This window comes from Mirounga angustirostris, unplaced genomic scaffold (genome assembly GCF_029215605.1).
Source record: "Mirounga angustirostris isolate CCGP_5_RB_7025 unplaced genomic scaffold, mMirAng1.0.hap1 SCAF_12, whole genome shotgun sequence".
Lineage (NCBI taxonomy): Eukaryota > Metazoa > Chordata > Mammalia > Carnivora > Phocidae > Mirounga > Mirounga angustirostris.
The window spans coordinates 65,516,932-65,534,966 of NW_026991720.1; the positions used below are offsets into that span (position 1 = coordinate 65,516,932).

Sequence of the window (18,035 nt, forward strand, 5' to 3'; positions counted from 1 at the left end):
AAACTATCTGTTAAATTGAAAATAATGAAGGCCGAATTTTCAGTTATATAGAGAAACGGTAATTCAGCAAACAACAATGAAGACTTCCCATTTCCCAAAACCTTGACCAAGTGGGCTCAGTGACAGAGAAGAAAGGACCCAAAACTTCCATCTCTGCTTTGAGTTACTCCTACGGCAGCCTTCCTGGCAGTTTTGATGAAAAGGTTTATTATTTCTTGGCAAAAATTTATTTCATAACTGTGAAGTATCACAATAACCTAATTTGAAGTGTTCTTTAAGATTTTATTTTTAAGTAATCTCTGCACCCAACGTGAGGCTTGAACTCACACCCCCAAGGTCAAGAGCATGGTCTACCAACTGAGCCAGCCAGGTGCCCCTAAGATCTGAAGCTTTCTGAGTGGCACTGCAGAGGAGTAGAGAGAAAATTATCTTCTGTTACCTGTGACCTCTACCAAGTCACTTGGTATGTCTGAAACTCAGCTTCCCTCATCCCTAAACCAATGTGAAAGCATTTGCCCTGCCTTATTCTGGGGATTTCTGAAGGAATCAAAATAAAGTAGCATCTAGGAAATGTTCTGTAGGACAGTATTCAACAAATGGAGTGATAATAATAGTAGGAAAAATAATAGTGATTATTCAGGAAATAAAGCACTTAACTATAATTGGGTTTTCTAGGACTAAGACTCTCTGGGTTTAAGAATTTAAAGAATTATAAAGCAAAAGTTCAGCGAACTTTGTAAAAAAGTAACTTCAAAAAAAAAAAAAAACCAATACTTCTGAGCAAAACAAGGCTAGAGCTGCCCCAGGACAGACATGGAAATCTCTCTATATAACATGATCTATTCTTCCATGGCAACTCCAAAACAACAGCAGGATTTATCAACCCGTTCCATCTCTATTAATTAAAAGAAAAAAAAGAGTCCTCATCCTGATAGCTAATGAAGGTTTCTCGTTACTATTTCTCACCACACCCTCGAAGGCCAGTTGGCCTACTTAACAATCAACATCAGTTCTAATTAGATATACTGAAGTATCTGAAATAAACATGGCAATAGCTTTCAGTAACAATTTACACACACACACACCATTTTTAAAAAGAAATAAACATTTAAAAAATTTTTTTAACTCTTAGGGCTTTAATACCTGAAGATAGCAATAAAAAGGGGGATTGTTTGTGTAAATTGTACCAAAATAATGAGACATTTCCAAGTTTGTGTTTGAAGTTCTTTAAACAAGGTGGCCTTTTTAGTGAGTTGAGATAGAAGTTTAGAACATTTTAGGGGCAGAGCATTTGGTTGGCATTCTGCCACTTTCTACACCAGATAATTTCAGTCGCTGCTGTTTGTCTCAGATGTTTTTTATTCTCCCTCTAGGGAAGTCAAAGCCTTTTCACTTGCAGGCAAATTTTACTGTAGCTCTGGTAACTACTTTACAAGGTGATAAGCATTCACAAGAGGCTTTTATTAGGCCGGTAGCTAAAGCAAAAACTACGGGCACATATTTAGACAACATGTGTGAAATGGAAAACTTTAAACATATGAGAGTTCCAAGTCAGCCTACTAAAAGTGCGGATCCCATGAAAAATATGGGGGTGGGAAGGAGAAACATGCTAAATAGCCTAAACTAGATCTGAATTTGTATATTTTCGTTACCATTAACTCAACATAACAGCTTGTTTAATTAAGTGTATCAACTCAGCATCTGCTAACCCACCGCTATTTGATTTTTCCCCAGACTTTGTTTCCCTCCATCACTTTTCCAAGTGATTTTGCAGACTTAGAGCAGAAACTCTTGTTTTTATCATGTTTCTTCCATTTGGCCCCATGGGGAGTGTCCCAAAGAAGGAAATGGTACATGTAAGCTAGGACAAGGAAGCAAATATGGGACTACTGGTTAAGACACAATGATGGTTCAAAAGCACCACACTAATTGGGGGAAGAAAAGATCATCAGTGATCAGCAAGACACCATCATGAGGTACCTTCAGATAGGCCTTGGAAATCAGATAAGACTTGGGTAAACGGAGAGAAGAAACCACTGAGGCAATGACAAAAATAATGGCCCAACATGATAAGCTTCCAGAGCCCAGAGAGACGGAGCAGAGAGCTCTGATGAGGGATAGTGGACAGGGTGGGAGACAGACCATATGTCGGAAGCACTACACTAGTTTTTACACACCATGAAGTAAAATATACTCAGTGATATTCAAGTCTCCTTCCACTACTTGCAAGTTTACACCATAAATCTAATACAATAAACTCTCCCTGGTTTGTAACAATGCAGTGCTTTTCCTGACAACATAACTTTTTCAGACCTGCCCACTAGACTGCAAGCTTATCGAGAAAAGAGTTCCAACGCCTACTCTCTGAAGCTGGTCCCAGGGTCCAGCATGTTAGCAAGGACCAAAATAAATGTCTCCTGAATGAACGCTACAGTTCAGATTGCAGGGTTAGGAAATGGACTTCGTGGGCACAGAGAACTGGAAGTAACCTTTCTCAAACTGGTCACTGATATGCCATCCCATAAAGAGTTCAGAATTTCTCCCAATAAAGTCACAGTGTAATTAGAAACCCAAGAGAAGATTCAACAGTCTTGCACAATTCACAGCGCTTACCAGAGCACATACCCTCCCCAGTGTCTATCACCCAGTCACCCCATCCCTCCCACCCCACCCCCCACTCCGGCAACCCTCAGTTTGTTTCCTGCAATTAAGAATTCCTCATATCAGTGAGATCATATGATACATGTCTTTCTCTGTTTGACTTATTTCACTCAACATAATACCCTCCAGTTCCATCCACGTCATTGCAAATGGCAAGATCTCATTCCTTTTGATGGCTGCATAATATTCCATTGTATATATATACCACATCGGGGGAAATTGGAGGGGTAGATGAACCATGAGAGACGATGGACTCTGAAAAACAAACAGGGTTCTAGAGGGGAGGGGGGTGGGAGGATGGGTTAGCCTGGTGGTGGGTATTGAGGAGGGCACATTCTGCATGGAGCACTGGGTGTTATGCACAAACAATGAATCATGGAACACTTCATCTAAAACTAATGATGTAATGTATGAGAAGAGAAGAGAAGAGAAGAGAAGAAAAAAAGAAAGAAAGAAAGAAAGAAACCCAAGAGAAGAAACAGTCAAATCTCAAAAGAGACAATTCCTATGGGATAGGAAAAAAAAAACTGTGAATCATATATTTGATAAGAAGCTTGTATCTAGAATATATAAAGAACTTCTACAACTCAATAATTAAAAAAGCAAATACCTAACTTAAAAATGAGCAAAGGATCTGAGTAGACATTTGTCCAATGAAAACATATCAATGACCAATAAGCACCTGAAAAGATGTTCCCCATCATTAGCCATCAAGTAAATGGAAATCAAAATCACAGTGGATGCCACTTCACATCCACTAGGAGGACAAGAAGAATCAAAAAGATAGACAGTAACAATTAGAATTCACCAGGATGTGGAGAAATTGGAACCCCCCCTACACTGTTATGGTAAAATGGGCCAGTTCCTTTGCAAAAACATTCCAGCAATTCCTCAAATGGTTAAACAGAGAATTACCATCTGATTCTGCAATTCCACTCCTAGGCATATACCCAAAAGGAATGAAAACATGTCTACAGAAAACCCGTATGCAAATTTCATAGCAACATTATTCATAATAGCCAAAAAGTAGAAACAAACCAAATCTTGATCAACTAATGAAGAGATAAACAAAATACAGTATAACCATAGAATGGAACAGTATTCAGCAATAAAAAGGAATGGCATAATGACAGATGTTCCAATGTGGATGAGCCTTGAAAAGACAAAAGTAAAAGAAGCCAGTTACAAAAAATCAGATGTTATATCATTTCATTGATATGAAATGTCCAGATTAGGCAAATCTATAGAGGCAGAAAATTGGGGAGAAATGGAGCCTGACTGCTAAAGGGTACAGAGTTTCTTTTGGGGGTGATGAAAATGTTCTAGAAGTGACTGTAGTGATGGTTGCACACCTCTGTGATTATATTAAAAGCCACTGAATTGTACACTTGAAGTTAATGATATGGCAGGTGGCAGGTGAATTATATCTCAATAAAGATTTTAAAAATATATCTGTTTGGGGTGATGAAGAAGTTTGGGAAACAGACAGTGGTGATGATATCACATCATTGTCAATGTAATTAATGCCACTAAATTCTACACTTAGAATAGTTATGTATATTTTGCCCCAATAAAAAAATTTTTTTAAACCAGTGCAGAATGGAAAAAAGTCGACTTACCTTCCCAGCTTTAATTATTAGTATATCCTTTCTCTAGTAGATTCACTTTGTCCAAAGTAGGAAAATCCCAAATCTAAAAGATTTATATGCCCATATATATATAGGGGGAAAGTATTAACATGATTTTGAAAAATTTATTGAAATAAACCAATCAGTATAACAACAAAAAATCTGTAAGATTTCTCAAGATCAAATACTACTGAACATTCTGTTTCCAATTTTTTAATTTATATACTTTATATTTGTGGTTCTTTAACCTGCCTTGATACTCTTTTTGACTGATGATGTTTAACTGCTTTTCTATTTCCTGTTGTGAGAAAATAAACTGACTGTTACAATTCAAGTTTTAACAAATGGCATTTCTACTATCCTTTGCTAATTATGCTGTGGCTGGATTTTGTGTACCATTTCACACTACATTTACTCTCCTGCTTTGATTTTAGAGCAACTTATTTCTAAGAATGTGCATTTGTATACACTTCATTTTGACTTGCCAAACCAAATCTGATTATGTTGCTTCTGAACCAATTCTAGACAGATACTTAACCAGAAATGCACACTGATGTGAATGAACTAAAAATATTTAAATATATAGCACCTCTTTCAGGTTTCAGCAGGAATGTAAATGCACATATACACACACAGACCAAGCAAAAACAACCTAATGCATAAGTATAAAACCTATGTGTTTTAAAGTAAATATTTCTCTACAAGTCTTCCCTAATACACGGAGAATCATTACCTTAACATGATTATATTTGAATGTATAGCACTTCGATGGGCTTAGTTTTCAGCAAGTCTATTAGGACAGAAAGAGGAGTCAATATTCCACCATAGTGCCATTTTAGACAAAGTAAAGCATTAATATCAGAAGCCAAAAAAATGTAAATGTCAAATAGTAACTTTCTCATCAATCAAGCTTCCTTTAGATAAGTGAACACAGAATTTCACATCTGTGATGATTCATATATATATATATATTTGCTTTTCAATTGACAATCTTGAAAATCACTTTATCTGAAAATTTTGGTTATATGTTTTAAATTCATGAATTAATAGAATTAATCCTTCTAAGAAGCTGTGACTTGGAAAAGGCACCTTGAGACACAGAGCAATGAACACGGACATAAATTATGCCTTAATGGAAAATAAACTTGTAAACAATATCATGTGTAGTGAAATCTCAGCTTCTGTGACAAAAAAGAAATGTAATCTTAAACAACAAAAATAATTACTGATAGACATTAAATGCAAGGGCTGAGAGATACCAGAAACTATATTTTTTATGAAATCTTTTAAAAAGCAATACATTTGGGGCACCTAGGTGGCTCAATCCTTAAGCGTCTGCCTTCAGTTCAGGTCATGATCCTGGGGTTCTGGGATCGAACCCCGCATTGGGCTCCTTGCTTGGCGGGGAAGCCTGCTTCTCCCTCTCCTACTCCCCCTGCCTGTGTTCCTTCTCTCGCTATGTCTCTCGCTGTCAAATAAATAAATAAATAAAATCCTTATAAAAAAAAGCAACGCATTTATTAAGGGTACGCTTTGTTAAAGATATTTTCTTAAGCATTTTACATACTTAGCTTTATTAAATAAATCCTCACAAAAATTTTGTGAGGTAGGTATTCATTATGAATAGGCATTTCACACAGGCGGATGAAGAGATTAAGTAGCTTGTGCAAATTTGCAGGAGTAAGAATTAGAGCTGGGACTGGATCCAAGTCCATGCTCTCTCCATTAGACCAGTCTTCCTTCCAGTAGCAAACAAGCCTATCATTTAGCAAGATAATTCAGTAGCATCAGCTATTACAACTACAAAAGGGCTCAGGGAATACCACATTCCTGCAGTCTGATTGGTTCAGCTATATTACGCAGATAAGAAGGAGAAATAAAGCACTTAGGCATGGCAATCCTTACTTTGCCAAGTTTTGGCACAGGAGAACAAACATGGAAAGAATCAAAACGAAATTAAATTCAACCTTCACATTTATGTGTCTTAAAAGTTCTATGAATCTAGACAGCAGAGACAACTTAATGAGAATACATGGAAAATAGGATGCAGGTTTTGTGCAAAGTCCTTCTGCTTGGATTCTGCATGTTGTATATTCCCCACTCTGTGTGTATTTTGTACAGGTGTTTGAACATGTCTTTTATAATTGTACATTAAGAAAAAGTCTAAAAGACAGTCCGCCCAAGATCATCTCATCGATTAACTTCATTTTTAGTTATACTGTGGTTTGTTTTTTGATTAGCAATAAATAAAAGGTATTTTCTAGGAAAAAAATATATGTATGTATACACACACAAGTTATGTAAGTAATACAAACAGGTGGGCCTAATTCTTATTGAAACACTTCTGATCTCAGCTTTCCTAACAGCCATTCTCCTCAATATTCCTCTTGACTCCTGCTGTTCTTTCTCAGTCTCTCATGAACTTCTCCCACACTACTCAAGCTCTGTTTTAGAGTTCCCCAGGGCTGGGTCCCTGGCTCTTTCTCAACATGCCCTCTCTATGTAATCACATCCATTCACAAAGATGTAAATACCATGTGCATTCTAGTAATCCCCAAATTTACACTATAAGCCCAAACCTCTGCTATAAAACTCCACTACTATGTAAAAGTTACTTTGTCCAAAAACTGAACTCGATCTTCCTCCTAAACCTGCTCCTTCTCTAGACTTCTGTATCCTCCACCCTGTGGCTCATACCAGCAGACACAGAGATTCATTCCAGGGTACCTCTTTGTCCCCATATTTAATCCATCACCAAGTCCCCCCAAACATACTAAACCTGGTCACTATCCTAGCCCAAGTCACCACCATCTCTCACCTGGACTATTAATTATTGCTTTAGACCACTTCCTATCCATTCTCCCCTCCAATAGCCAGTGAAGTCTTTAAAACAAAGAAACCAGATACTATTATTCCTCCACTTAAAAAACTTCCAATGATTTCCTCTTGTACTTTAGAACAAAACTCAAACTCCCAAGTCTTGTATGCTCTGACCTGTTCTCCATCTTCACTCCAGCTCTTTGCTTCCCTCCCTGTACTTCAGCGTTACTCGTCTTCTTTCATTCAGTTCTTCCAGGAAGCCAAAATCCTCACTGTCTCTGGGCTTTTGCACATGCTGGTCCCTCTACCTGGAATTCCTTCTTTTACCTCTTGCCTAGCTCATTCTGATTCATTCTTCCAGTTCAACTCAAATATCATTTCTCTGAAGAGGCCTCCCTAAACAACACCCCCCACACACACTTAAATGAGTTTCCTCTTGCAAATTCTGTCTCATAGCATCCTTTTCTTTCTTTCATATCTCTCATTACTGTTTGTAAGTAAATAAATATATATGTGTGTATATATATATGTGTGTGTGTGTGTGTGTGTGTGTGTGTGTGTGAATGCCTGGTTCTTCTACTAGGTTCTAAAATTCATAAACACAGGGACTATGTCTTGGTCCCCCCAACATAGCCAACACGTTGCATAGCATCTGGCATCTAATGGGTGCTTTATAAATATCTGCCGAGGGGCTCCTGGGTGGCTCAGTCGTTAAGCGTCTGCCTCAGGTCATGATCTCAGGGTCCTGGGATCAAGCTCCACATCAGGCTCTCTGCTCTGTAAGAAGCCTGCTTCTCCCTCTCCCACTCCCCCTGCTTGTGTTCCCACTCTCACGGTCTCTCTCTGTCAAATAAATAAAATCTTAAAAAAAAAAAAATATCTGCCGAATTAATTGGTGACGAGTCCCCTTCTCCACAAAACCCCACTCCCAGGCCCTGAAAGCAACCATTGTAACAATTTCCTTTTTATCTTTCCAGATATAAAAACATATGTTTAAAAGGGAAAGCATTCACAATAGCCAAGATATGGAAGCAAGCCAAGTGTCCATCGATAAGATGAATGGATAAAGAAGATGTGGTATATATACACCATGGAATATTACTCAGCCATAAAAAAGAATGAAATCTTGCCATTTGTAACAACATGGATGGGCCCAGGTGGTATTATGCTAAGTGAAATAAGTCAAAGAAAGACCAATGTCATATGATTTCACTTATACGTGGAATCTAAAAAACAAAACGAACAAACAAAACAGATGCTTAAAAGAGAGAACTGGTGGTTACCAGAGGGGTGGTGAGCAGGGAGGATGGGTGAAATAGGTGTGGGGGATTAAGAGGTATAAATTTCCAGTTATAAAATAAATAAACCATGGAGATGAAAAGTACAGCACAGGGAATATAGTCAATAACATTGTAATAATGTTGTACCATGACAGATGGTGACTAGTTATTGTGGTGAGCACTGAGTAATCCACAGAATTGCCAAATCACTGTTGTACATCTGAAACTAATATAACATTGTACGTCAACTATATTTCAATAACTTAAAAAGGGGGAAAGAGTTCAAACATGAGTATATTTTAGTACGTTTTCCTAGTACAAATGTTTACATTTAAATTAAATCTAATAAAAAAATTTTAGAAAGATAATTAAATAGAAGTAGAACCTAGATAATAATTACAATGTAGTAAAAAAACTGTTGATTTTTATAAAAAGTAAATGTTAGGGGCACCTGGATGGTGTAGTTCAGTTAAGCGTCCAACTCTTAGCTTCGGCTCAGGTCGTGATCTCAGGGTACTTGGATTGAGCCCTGTGTCAGTCTCTGTGCTCAGTGCAGAGTCTGCTTGGGATTCTCTTTCCCTCTCCCTCTCCTGCTCGTGCACACACACACACTCTCTCGCTCTCAAATAAATCAATCTTAAAAAAAAGTAAATGTTACACAGAAAGAGGCCATTCCATGTAAATCTTCAACATGTCAACAAACGTTTGCTGAGCACCTATTATGTACCAGGTCATGTGCTATACAATGGAGGTGACTCAGTAACTATTCAACAACAATTTTATCACTATGGTAAGTTTTTTTTTTTTTTTTAAGATTTTATTTATTTATTTGAAAGCACATGAGAGGGGGGAGGGTCTGAGGGAGAAGCAGACTCCCTGCCAAGCAGAGAGCCTGATGCGGGACTCAATCCCGGGACTCCAGGATCATGACCTGAGCCGAAGGCAGTCGCTTAACCAACTGAGCCACCCAGGCGCCCACTATGGTAAGTTTTAAGAGGCAGTCAGTAAGAAAAATTTCTTCAATAAAATTCTAATTATAAACCGATTAGTTTTACTACATCAAAAAACTAAAATATTTTATTTAGGAGCAGAAAAATGACTTTATTTTGTCATTTTACAAATGTACTGAATTTTTAGTAAGTTGATTTAAAGGCTTATACTTAATAGTCCCATTTTTAGAGGAAGAAGAAATGCAGGTTTTGCTCCGTCCTTATATTAATTGTAGTTAATGGAAAAGTTCACAAATGCTTTTCAGCAAGCCAATGGTGTCAGGTTTATTCAATTTAACCTTGGCTTAATAAGCGTAGAGAACCTCAACTATCATTCTAATTGTTTTAATTCACTGTATTAAAATTCTTGTTTAAAAAAACTACTTCTTTATTTTTTTTCCTTGCACTTAGAGGAATTCAAAGTTCTCGTAATAAGTTAAACACCTGGGGAAACTTCATTAAGCACTATTCCCTGAAATTACTGCTTTGCCGTGCAAAATGGGGGCTTTATAACCTGAAGAAGTTAATGTAATGTGCACTACTGCTCAGGGACTCACAGTGGCAGTGGGAGACGCTGCCATGCTATTAACTTAATTAATGTTTCCATCAAATGAATGGAGTGCAGGAAAAAAAAAGTCATGCCTAAAAGCCAGGGTTTAACAAGGACTCAGAGAAACAGTGAATTCCTGATTTCGGTACTGGCTGAGGAAGACTTAAAACTTATTTCTGCTCTCAAACGGTCTTTAATTCTCATAGCTACATGTCAAGACATAAATGGGCACTGGATAGAGTCCAAAGAAATGAAAATGATTACAGAATCTATTGATTGCTATAGGTAATAAACTATAAAAAGGGCTATGAATCTTCAGGATGGAAAGGGTAATGCCAAAGGCAAATTATAAGAGCAGATAGTGTTATGAACAGTTATGAAAGGTATGTCCTACTTGAACTTGTTCTCCAAGTTTCAAAATTCTAGAATTTCAGCTTTCTACAGCAAAGGCAATACCAACTTAAAATTTGAAACAACTGAGGATGAACCAAGTATTATTTTAAGCTGTGGGTAGAAAACATCAATCTTATAAGAAGTGGTGGAAAGCTAAATGTACAACAGTTTACAGGAGGATTTAGGTGATACTCGTAGGCGACAGGGGACACAAAGGGTAGTCACGGATTCTCACAAGACATTCTTTGAGGTGGATGAAAAAAAATATATATATATGTAGGTTTTGACCAAATGATGGAATTCTTTTGCTTCATTTTAAAATTTGCGACTGACCAGTTTTCAATTGAAAGCTTTAGCCTGCTGTTCCGAATTTCAAATTTGACTCATGCCTTGAAAGTAGTGGTAATTCCAGGATTTCAGGAACTTTTAACAATTATGCTCCTATTATGGGAAACAAAGGTGCTCACCACATAGTAATTAGATGCTTAACAGTCTTAACTTATTTAAGCTGCGTTCCTATTTTCTCCATTGACACAGGAACTGCAAAGCTTACTCAGATTTCTCTTCAGCCAAATCCTGGCTAACCTTCCTATGCTTCCCCTTTGTACAGACAAATACATAGAAGCTGAACAACTTTATAAGTTTCTCTAACCAATCAATTGGCAAGCTGGGTCAGTTCTTCTACTCTTCATGAATTTATCATCATCCCCAAGTGGCCATTTGAAAATTCTCTAATTTTGCAGATGATCATGAAATACCTTGAGTCGTACAAACTCAGGTTCCATTTTTTACACATATATATCAAGAAATACTAACTGCTTTTGACCCTGATATAAATATCCAGCGTTTCTAAAGCTTTTTGCTCAACTTGCAGTGTCATTAGAAACACCTGTCAGCTTCCTTGAGAAAAAATGGGCCTTGAAGAACCTAAGTTTTGCAAGTATTTCTGACCGTTTTTAGACAGCACAAGTACTGAAGTTAAACCATACTGCACAAGAGTAAATAATCACTTCAAAGAAACACTGGTGGAGTTATCATGCCTGCTACAAAGGACTGTTTTATTTTGTTGAGCACGACGTGAAAAGGGCAGGTGTGAGGAATGGGGGAAAATGCCAAATCTCCCCAGAAGTTACAGCAACTGACCAATACGGGGGGCATTTCACAGAGGCCCAGCAAAATGATGAGAGTGAGGCAGAGACTAACTGCATGGTCAGACCTCCAATGCCTGCTATTGCAGGTCATAACTAAGTATGTATATGGCCTCATCTGCGGTCTGTCCAAGGAAAAGTCTGATATTTCAGCAAACTAGGCTAATTTCCTAGTTTAAAAGTACATAACCTAAGCCACTTAGGGTGTACTTATGTAATAATTAAGCAACATCTGAAATACTTTAAAAGTTTATAACTCATATAACTTCCAATCTTACGCCCAAATAGTGGTGCTGAAAAGTAAAAATAGTTTCTTACCCTTTCTCCTAAAATTTCTGCCAGCTCCTCTAGGAATCCAAACAACAGGATTTCATTCCCTAGCCCCTCCTTTTTATTTCCCTTGCCCATTCTCTGTCTCACCTGGGAACTCTCTCTCACCTGGGAACACTGACCCTGAAGCCAACGGCTCCACATTCTCAAGCTACCAGCTAATTCCAAATGCAGCCATGTCAAGGCAACTGAACATGGCAGATGTAAAAGAAACCCAACAACAATAAAACAACAAAGAACACTGGCACTTTACTGTCCCGGGTAAAGATAGTGCCTCTTTTGAGCGTCAGCAGCCTTCCAGAGAGGATACAGGCTAGGGGTTCTGGCCGATAGAAAATACGAAAGCAGGAGAAGCACATAAAGAAATGCCTACATGTGTTGTTGCTAGGTAGCCACAGCCCCAAGAGCTCAGAAAAAGAGCAAATTATTGGTAAAGCTAAAGCAAGAAAATTTTCTTAATGCACAGCATGAAGCATAAACACAAGCATAAACCATAATACATCTGGTTAGAAGAACAAATAAAGTTCATTTATAGCCATTGCTTAATGAGTTTTCTTTACATCCATATCATTTTGCAATACTTTAATACTGAGGCAACAACCTAGTGTCAATTGACCTTGAACAACAGTTCATTAAATATCACCAGATCCTGCTTGAGCCAGTGGTTAGCGTCAAATACTACCCTGAGCTATCCAACTCAAATAGAGATGATTTAAATTTTATGACTTGATGAATACAGCAGTGATTTATTTTTTGGCACCATGGGCACAGGGAGAACAAGCTTCTGTTTTGTTTGTTTCATTTTCAAGTTCAGTGAGTCAGATCCCATACTGGAAAAATTTCATGAAGTATACTACATCCTTCCAATGCCTACTCTAGGCCTTGGTCATATGTTGAACATCTTTAAGAAAATGGATTAATTCTTTCAATAGCTACCTACTGTTTAATAGTCTACAGACCCTCTTATTAATTCAGAATAAGTATCCTATATATATGAAAATGACTTTTTTCTATTAGCTTGGCTTTAGAATACATTTTTGCAATTGATAACATGAAAAACTGGGTTATGTTGTGGCTTGGTTTAAGGTGCTTAGTAAGACAATGTCTTAATAACACTGTATCTTCCATTACATAATAATGGCTAATGTTTATTGAAGACTCAGTGTATACATGTGCTGGGCTAAGCCTCTGATAAGTACCATCTCATTTAACCTTTACAACAATCTGATAAATTAAGCATTATTATTCCATTTTACAGATGGGGAACCTGAGGCATATAGTAAGTGACCTGCCCAAAGACCAACAGCTAATTAATGTTATATACACCAGATCTGAACTCCGGTCTAATGAGCTTTGAGCTTCAGAGGCCAAGCCCCTGGCCACTAGGGTGGACTGTGTCTCACTGGGATCTTTTACTGTAATTCACCACAGATAATATGCAGGAAATGATTTGGTCCAATTAACCATGAGAAGTATTCAGGGGATTTAGCCTCCTACCAAGCATGAAGCACCACTCAGTAAAGAAAACCTAAATTAAACCTCAAGATAAGTTCTGTAAGTCAAATCTATAGATGCTTATTGAGACCACGCAGAAAAGATGAGGGGCAAAACCAAGGAAACAGATTTCAAGAAAAAGAAAGGGGAGCCTGGGTGGCTCAGTCAGTTAAGCATCCGACTCTTCATTTCAGCTCAGGTCATGACCTCAGGGTCATGAGATCGAGAGATTCTCTCCCTCTCCCTCTGCCCCTCTGTACCTGCACACACATGCATGCACATGCTCTCTCTCTCTCTCTCTCTAAAAATAGCGAGCTATTCGCTTCTTTTGAACTAATCCTGAATATTTTCCTTTTCTTTTTCTTTTTTATTTTTTATTTTGAGAGAGCACGTGTGTCACCAAATCTGTTAAAAAACCCAAACTGAATAAATTTGAAGATCTAAAAAAAAAAAATACAAAAAACCCAAAAGAAGCGAATATACCAACGTTATATTATGGTGCTTCTGCATTTTATCATTAAATTTGGCTACTCTAAAATTATGCGACCTGACCACATTCCGCACTCTTCCTTATATTACTACACATAAAAAGATAATATGCTAAGCTTCAAGGAGACCAATTTAGCAAAAACTTGCAGATAAACAAAGCAAAAACAATCATCTTCTGTTAGATGAAAATATAAGGGTAACTAAAACTGTATAAATCTCAGTGCACACATTAAAATAATAGTACAACCACTGGTGCGTCATCAAAAAAAAAAAAAAGGAAATTGTCATAGGTTAAATAAATCAAATAATACTGAGTATTTCCTACTGGTTTTGTCTTTCACATGGTGGTAGTTTTCCTCCAGGCTTTTGATCCTCCAACATGACTAAGATTATTTGCTCCAGAGATTAAGTCACGGACAAAACAAAAGGCAAATTTAAGAATGGTGGTGAGCATGGGCAGAAACCTCAGCAGAAATTGCTGTTGAGGGAGCACCCATCCTGGGCCCAGGGCTGGGCTGCATATTTTACATAAATTCTCAGATATAAACATCATGGCAGCCCTACTGAGACCATGTCATCATCTTCCTTTCAGAGCTGAGGAAAACTGAAGCCCAGAGAGGTTAATTAACTCACCAAAGTCTCAGCTGGGAAGTCACAGAGCTGAGATTCAGATCCATATGTCTGATTCACTAGACAATAAGGGTTTATATGTTAAATTAACATATAAAATTTATACATTTTTGGAAGCTTAACTCCTTTTTCTCCAGAAGACGTCAGGACTCTCAAAATGTAGTTGTACAGAACCTGGCTGTCAGGGGTGCAGACCAAGCCAAGAAAAGGATCACCCTCGTCGAGCAAGGCAGCTATCACGCCAGGAGAAGCAGCGCGGGCTGTGGGGAAACCGGACGTCCAATGATCTCTGGCCACCCCCGTTGTTTTTGGTTCATTTCCTAAGGCGAGGAGAGGGGAAGTGACCATCTCTTTAGGCGGCCACCGGAAGCCAGGCTCCAGGCATGTTGGAGGCATCGGTAGGGGATGACACCGGCCTTCTGAACTGCGGCAAAGCTCAGAGAGACACAGTTACCCTCACCTCAACACACTGAGGACCAAGTCTGTCACTTATTTTGCCCTGTCACTCTATATGAAGACATTAAGAAACAGTCTCAGGATTCAAAGAGAGAGAACTCTTTCCTAAAGAAAAGAATAGGATGTTTGGAAGAAACATTTATGGCAACTTGATTAGAGGAAGAAAAATAGGTTCTCTGAAACAAAAACAAGTAAATAGGGGCTATCATGCACATCAGAAGGTCTGCATCGATAAGATAATTTGAAGAGCACACTGGACTAAAATGAATAAAGACAACTAAATCTGAAAGTACTGAGTGAACAGATACGATCTGAATAAACAGAATTCTTCCAGATAAAAAGACAGAAGTAGAAACTCAGCAGGTAAGGAGGCACAGAAATCCACCTTCATCAAACTGGAAAGTGGAAAAATGGACCTGTGACCTAAAGCCAATCACTTAGCACAAGAGCTGGGATGTAGGAAGAAGACATGTAGAGATCTCAAAACTGAACTACAAAAATCCAAAGGGATCATTCTCAGGAGGACGATCTGACCAGCAGACATCTCCAAAGACCACGCTTCTCAAGTCAGAATGTGTAATATTCACACTGGGAACCGAGGAGAGAAAGGACTAATTTATATCAGTGACTTAAGTGCAGCCTGAACTAATAGCACTGAAAACCTCAACTGCAATCTGGAAAGCCCAAAAGAATGCAGTGAAGTCATTGGGAAGGACAGCACAAAAATCCAGCTGGCATATTTTACTAGAATATTCAAAAGATAACCCTTTCTCTCTCACCAAATGGCAAAGCTCTTTGTAATAAATACCACCACTTCTCCTTTACCAGGAGATAGATTTTATCGGAGAAAGCAATTCTCTAATCATGGACACACAATGAGAGATCCATTCCTGACGTTGGCACAAAATTTCAGGAACACAACTACTATGGCAAACTGTATGGGAGGGAATTCATGGGTGTTCCCAGGTCCTTCCAAACTGAAGGAAGCAGGCTTTGGGGAAGTTAAGAGTAAAACTTCAGGATCAAGATAATCAAAACCGCCTTTATAGGAATTAATTCTGAAGATGAAGATGTGGCATCTTAGCCAGTGGTTCTCCAAGAAATGTGTATAACAAACTAAAAGTGGACTTGGATGAAAAGTTTGCAGAAGCCTTCAGTATGTGCACATGCATGTGTGTGTATACCCACACACCTCATTGTACCTTAAAAAAATAACCTTTAAATCACACTATTTTTCCTTCAAACCTGATATCACAATGGGTTATCTCTAGCTATAATATCTGTGCCCTCAAGAGTGTTATGCTATCAATCACCCAAGGTCAACTTTTCTCTTTGACCTTGCAACAATATTCATTTAAGGCATAATCACTCTTCACAAATCACTGTCTATTAAACAGTAATTTATATGATGTGTTCCTGAAAATTTTTTTACACCACTGGTTTTATGAAACCCAAGTGTTCCATGGCTGAAGCCACTAAAATAACACCACCCTGTTCACAACAGATCAGTAAGTACACTTTTAGGAGTATAAATAAAACACTTTATAATCTTATATATACTATGTAATACAATTCCAATTGAATGAAAATGCTTTTTAATATCAGAGTCTTAGGTCTTAGATATTTCCTGAGCATTGTGGGAGATTGCAAAGCATTTTTAATTAATGCATTTGGGATTAAAAATGCTTTTTGAATGAAAAAATAAAATTATCTGGCATACCATTTTGCTTCAAAAACAAAAAGATGTATCATAAGGTGATACTGCAAATTAATGGAAATGATAGGTAACTATTTCATTCCGAGGGGATGAATGGAAAATGAAAGATCACAAAAGCTTTTTAGGCTAGGCATTTACTCTCACGTATGGTGTGGTGAATGGTTTCCTTTTAACCATATTCCTCATGATCTTAAGTATTTATGACAAAACTTCAAATGTATGGTAATGATTCCATACTTCTCCATATAATAAAGAATAACAAATCTTTCTATTTTACTTAAGCGAAAGCCAAATAAGAAGAGAGGTTTACCTCTGAAAAGTAAAAGCACCAAAATATAGCTTAATTAAACAGAGAAGATAATTTCAAAAGCATAAGCTTCCTACATTCATGAACTTAAGGGTTCAAATCTAAAGGCCTTAGTTAAAATGAAAAATCTTAATAAGTAAAAGTTACCTGCATCACCAGTCCAGGAACCAGAGAATTTCTGGCAACTGATGGGAGATTCACATTCACACTAGGATAAATCTAATGGCTTAATTTCACCTAGCATTCCCAATTCACACTGTAGTAGACTAACTGCTGAGACTCCATGAGTGAACAGCAGTCTTCCCAGGATTACAGAACTAAGGACAATATCTCAAAAGGAATGCTCTAATTAAGCCTATAATTCTACACTAACTTTATAATAACTTTGATCAGAATAATGTGGATCAAAAGCTTTTTTTTATAAGGTGGGGAAGAACAAAACTATATAATTAAAGCATACACTGCTAATTCTTGACTATAATCAAAAAAGAAAAGACAAAGGTGATCACAATCCTTTGAAGGTGCAAGGAAATTACAAGTTCAGAATTATCTAAAACAGCCAGAAATTGCACTCATATTTTCTTCTCTAAAGAGAGATATTTGTACCATGTATGACAGAAACATAATTTTATCAGTAAGTGCAAAATCTGTCTTGGTGTGTGGTAGCTGGATTCAAGAGAGTTCCACGCTACTAATACAAATAGAGTATGTTAAGCACATAAAATAGGTAAGTATGAACAATTCACATGTTTTCATAAACATTTAAAGAAAGGTTCAGTGACAAGTTGAAAATTAATAAGGTATTTTAGCAGAATACCTAACTTCAACTGACATGACTGGCCAGTAGTAAACACTGCCCTGTAGTAATTTTGCACAACATCCAGCCAACATACCAGCCTTTGTAGACATAATTACCACCAACTGCTATGTTTTCTGTGTACCATCCTTTTCATATAATCATATTAATTTCAAAACATGAGCAATGTCTATTCTAACGAGAGGACCACAATTCTAATTTAGGAATATGAAATTTATATTGGTTTGCTTTGTTCTCTAGGATAACAATGTCACGGCTGGGTGAAAGATATTCCCTCTAAACCAATAAATATAATCAACAAAGGAAATGTACCAGTGAAACACCCA

The 18,035-nt window shown here is 37.5% G+C and overlaps 1 protein-coding gene, 1 long non-coding RNA gene and 1 pseudogene across 3 annotated transcripts in view; 2 read left to right on the forward strand and 1 right to left on the reverse strand.

The window, feature by feature from the left end:
* LOC129045483 (uncharacterized) overlaps window positions 1–8,398 on the forward strand; it is a 219,715-nt gene extending 211,317 nt beyond the window's left edge. Inside the window, exon 3 of the long non-coding RNA XR_008505268.1 lies at window positions 8,087–8,398. This is a non-coding gene — a long non-coding RNA (uncharacterized LOC129045483). The remainder of the gene's footprint in view (window positions 1–8,086) is intronic.
* The window catches only part of UMAD1 (UBAP1-MVB12-associated (UMA) domain containing 1), a 214,513-nt gene that overhangs the window by 119,555 nt on the left and 76,923 nt on the right, over window positions 1–18,035 (reverse strand). The window lies entirely within an intron of this gene.
* LOC123835536 (5-azacytidine-induced protein 2-like) lies at window positions 15,132–15,971 on the forward strand (annotated as a pseudogene).